The 4,806-nt window shown below is 33.7% G+C and overlaps 1 non-coding gene across 1 annotated transcript; it reads right to left on the minus strand.

Annotated features, from left to right (window-relative positions):
* Positions 1-2,771: 2,771 nt before the first annotated feature.
* Positions 2,772-2,878, minus strand: LOC148764594 (small nucleolar RNA R71). The gene has a single exon (XR_016024384.1). It is a non-coding gene; the product is annotated as a small nucleolar RNA R71 (small nucleolar RNA).
* Positions 2,879-4,806: the final 1,928 nt, after the last annotated feature.

The raw sequence follows: 4,806 nt of genomic DNA on the forward strand, positions 1-4,806 counted from the left end.
GGTATTTTCTTCAATTTAGTCTCTTTACTCAAAATTATAACATTTTAGTCCCTTAATTTTGAAAATTGCTTCAATTTAGTCACTCTAATATTTTTTGTCCAAATTGACCATTATGGTTATGATGTCATCGCTGACATGGTGTCAAATGCTGACATGGCATATAAAGGGATTATGGTTGTTGGAGTGGCAGTGCCATGTCAACATGCCAAGGGTGACATGGCACCGCCACATCACACTTCGAGGTTAGGCCAATGATGTGGCATCATGATGACATGGCACTGCCACGTCACCGTATGAATATGGATTGTTGATGTGCAACGTCAAGAGGTTGCCACGTGGTACTTTATTCTTCAAAAAAAGCACTTGTTGAGATTTGAACCCAAGACCTCTAACAAATAAACAAAAATCTTTAACATCACACCTAAACTCTTACATTTAATAATATCTTGCTTGAATTTCTTTTCTTTTTTTTCTTTCTTATTACAAATAAAAAAGAAAAAGAAAGAAGAAAAAAAATTCAAGCAAGTATTATTAAATGTGAGAGTTTAGGTGTGATGGTAAAGACATTCGTTTACTTGTTAGAGGTCTTGGGTTCAAATCTTAGAAAGTGTTTATTTTGAAGAATAAAGTGCCACATGTTGGTATATAAAGAGTGCCACGTGGTTGCCTCTTGATGTGCCACGTCAACAATCCATATCCATGGGGTGACATGGTAGTGCCACTTCATCATGTTGGTGACGTGGCATCACCACGTCATTGGCCCAACCTTGAAGTGTGACGTGGCAATGCCACGTTACCCTTGAAGGTGTGATGGTAAAGACATTAGTTTACTTGTTAGACGTCTTGGGTTCAAATCTCAGAAAGTGTTTCTTTTGAAGAATAAAGTGCCACGCGTTAACACCTAAAGAGTGCCACATGGTATCCTCTTGACGTGCCACGTCAACAATCCATATCCATGGGGTGACATGGTAGTGCAACATCATCATGTTGGTGATATTGCATTCCCACGTCATCGGCCCAACCTTGAAGTGTGACATAGCAGTCCCACGTCACCCTTGGCATGCTGACATGGCACTACCACGTTAACAACCAAAATACCTTTATATGCCACGTCAGCATTTGATGCCATGTCAATGACGACGTTATCATCGTAACGGTCAATTTGGATAAAAAATGTTAAAGGGACTAAATTGAAGCAATTCCCAAAATTAAGGGACTAAAATGTTACAAATTTTAGTAGAGAGACTAAATTGAAGAAATACCCTAGTACAGGGACTTCTCAAGTATTTTGACCAATTTTTTATGGTTGAACTTCAAATGATTTTTATTTCAATTATGAGTAGCTAAATTCCTTTTATCTAGGATTGCAATTAAACTCACATGTAATCTAAATTTTTAATCTCTTTCTTGCTTATTTTCAATGGCATTGTTTTGTTTATTTCAATTTATTTTTAATGCTTTTAATTGCTTAGATACAAATTAAATTGATTTGAAAACCTAACCATAACTTGGAAAAGGGAGATTAGTGTAGGCCAAGGTTGGAATAACATATGATCATATTTATTTGCTTGGATGAATAAATTGATTTGTGTATAGAATAGGAATATACCTATATGTCATATGTAACCAAGATTAGAGCTTGAATTTAATGAGTCTATTTTAATTTCAATTCACATAGGAATGTAATGTTTTGATTAAAATAGATATTTTTATAAGAGTTTTGGGAGAGCCTTATAAATAATTGAGGACTTTAGGTTAGTAATTCAATCCATTGAAATAAGTTAAGAGAGTAAGGTTAGATTTAGATGAAGTGTGAGGGATATTGTAATCCTAGGCTTATTTAGATTGATTTTTCTCTAATTATTATTGTTGTGATTTTTAGTTTAGTTTATTATGATTTAGTTTTATTTAATTTTTAGTTTAATTAATTTATTTTGACTGTTTGGATAAGACTAAATTGTTATAATTTTAGTACTTAAACAAAATTTTAGATCAATTCTCTATGGGATCGACACTTTACTTGCCATTATATTATTTGTTTGATAGGTATAATAGTGTGGGTAGAAAATTAGACAACAAGTTTTTGGTGTTGTTGCCAGGGAATTCTTTTCTAGAATTTTTGTTAATATTAATATGAGGCAAAGTTAGTCTTACTTCAAACTTTATTTTCATGTTCTCAAGTATCTTTGGTCATTCTATGCAAAGGAAAAGAAACTTGAAAATATCTTTTCATGTTTCAAGAGGAACAATATTCAAATCTTTATAAACCTTAAACCCTAAAGATAGAAAGAACATTTCGCAGACTTCGAAGGAAAATTTGCAAGTTACAACTCCTAATCAAACAATGGTTGAAGATAACAACAATAATGGCAACAAAGCCATTAATCAGATTCTTGAAGAGAATAAGGCCTTGCAAAATTATGTTATTCCTTTCTTGTAAAGCTTGCATTAAAGCATCAAAAGACCTCCCAATAAAAGCAAATAATTTTGAAATCAAGCCTACTTACATTCAGATTGTTTAGTCATCAATTCAATTTGGTGGATTAACTAGTGATGATCCTCATTCTCATCTAGTGAATTTCCTGAAAATTTGTGACACTTTCAAGTACAATGGGGTAATTGATGATGCTATCAGATTGAGACTTTTTCCATATTCTTTAAGGGATAAGAAAAAAATCTAGCTGAATTTACTTCCTATGAGATTTATCACTACATGGGATGACTTGGTTCAAAATTTTGTGGCTAATTTTTTTCCACCAACCTACACTACAAACATGAGGAATGATATAACATCATTTACACAATTTGATAGTGAGTCCTTGTATGAAGCTTGGGAGAGATTTAAGGATTTACTTAGAATATGTCCACACCACAGGCTTCCAAAATGGCTATAAGTTTAGACGTTTTACTATGGGTTGATGAGTTAAATCAAAGCTACAATTGATGCTGTTGTTGGTGGGGCATTAATGGGTAAGAATCCTGATGAGGCATTGAATTTTTTGGAAGAGATGACATCTAATAATTACCAATGGCCATTAAAAAGATTTGGCCCTAAAAGAGTTGCAAGTGTTTATGAGATTGAAACGTTTAATGCCTTGACTGCACAAGTAGTTGCATTGTCAAAGAAATTTGATATAATGGGGGTTAATGTTGTCCACAACTCCTATATAACTTATGATTTGTGTGGAGAATACCACTCAAGTGAGCAATGTCTATCTAATCTTGAATTGGTACAATTTGTTCGAAACTTCAACAGGCAACAGAATAATCTATATTCCAACACCTATAATCCTGGTTGGAGGAACCATCCCAACTTTTCATGGAACAACAAGCCAGGGACTTCAAATCTAAGGCCAAATATCCCCCATGGCTTTTCACAACAAGCTAGACCTCTTGTCCCTAAAAAAAAGCCTACCGTGGAAGATGTTCTCATGCAATACATGACAAAAAAATGATGCCACCATTCAAAGTCAAGCAACTTTATTGAGAACTCTTGAGACTCAATAGGGCCAACTTGCTAATTCCATTAATAATAAGCCCTAAGGTACCTTACCAAGTGACACTAAAGCCAATCCTAAAGGTAAGGAACAATGCAAGGCAATCACTTTAAGGAGTGAAAAGAAGGCTGAAGGGGTAAGTAAAAAGGCAATTGGATCTTCAAAAAAGCATGTTAATGTTGAGAAAGAAGTTGAAGCTGAAAAGAAAGATGATGGGAAAACTGAAAATCAACTGAAATCTCAAGTAAATTATCCTCTACCACCATTTCCATAAAGGTTACAAAATTAAAATCTTGATAAGTAGTTTCAAAAATTTCTCAATGTCTTTACACATAAATATCCCTTTTGTTGAAGCTTTGGAACAAATACCAAGCTATGTTAAGTTCTTAAAAGACATTCTTTCCAAGAAGAGAAAATTAGGTTAGTTTGAAACTGTTCTTTTTACAGAAGAATGTAGTGGGATTCTTCAAAATAAATTGCCCCTAAAACTCAAGGGTCCTTGTAGTTTCTCAATTCCTTGCACAATTGGAATTTTGTTCTTTGCTAAAGCTTTAAGTGATTTGGGTGCAAATGTCAATTTGATGCCATTATCGATCTTTGAGAAACTTAGTTTGGGGGAATGGAAGTCGACTTTTGTGAAACTATAACTTGTTGATCGTTCCTATGTTTATCCAATAGGAATCATTGAAGATGTTCTTGTCAAGGTAGATAAATTTATCTTTCTAGTTGATTTTGTGAATCTTGACATGGAGGAAAATAGGCAAATCCCGATCATCCTTGGAAGACCTTTCTTAGAAATAGTTAGAGCTTTAATTGATGTGGAAAAAAGTGAGCTTACCTTGAGAGTTCAAGATCAATAGGTAACATTCAATATTTTTAGAGCTTTAAAATTTCCTATGGAATCTAAAGAATGTTTTTGTATGAATGTGGTAAGTAGTCTTACAAATAAGGTATTCTCAACAAAATATCCCAATGACTCACTTGAAGCATGCTTAGTTGCAAATACTAATAAAGATGATGCTGAATTTCTTGAATACTCAAATTTGTTGGATGCTTACCCAAGATTTAAATCTATTCATCAATTTGAGTCTTTAGAAGTTTCATCTTCTATAATGCTAGCTTCTAAGCCCTTCATTGAAAAACCACCTACCTTGGAACTTAAACCTTTGCCAACACACTTAAGGTATGCTTTCTTGGAAACTCTTCCACTCTTCCAATAATTATTTCTACTTCCTTCACTAAAATATAGGAAGATAAGCTTTTGAGGACATTTGGAGAGTTCAAGAAAGCAATAGGATGGACCATTACA

This window comes from Theobroma cacao, chromosome 1, assembly GCF_053813885.1.
Source record: "Theobroma cacao isolate CCN51 chromosome 1, ASM5381388v1, whole genome shotgun sequence".
In the NCBI taxonomy this organism is placed as follows: domain Eukaryota; kingdom Viridiplantae; phylum Streptophyta; class Magnoliopsida; order Malvales; family Malvaceae; genus Theobroma; species Theobroma cacao.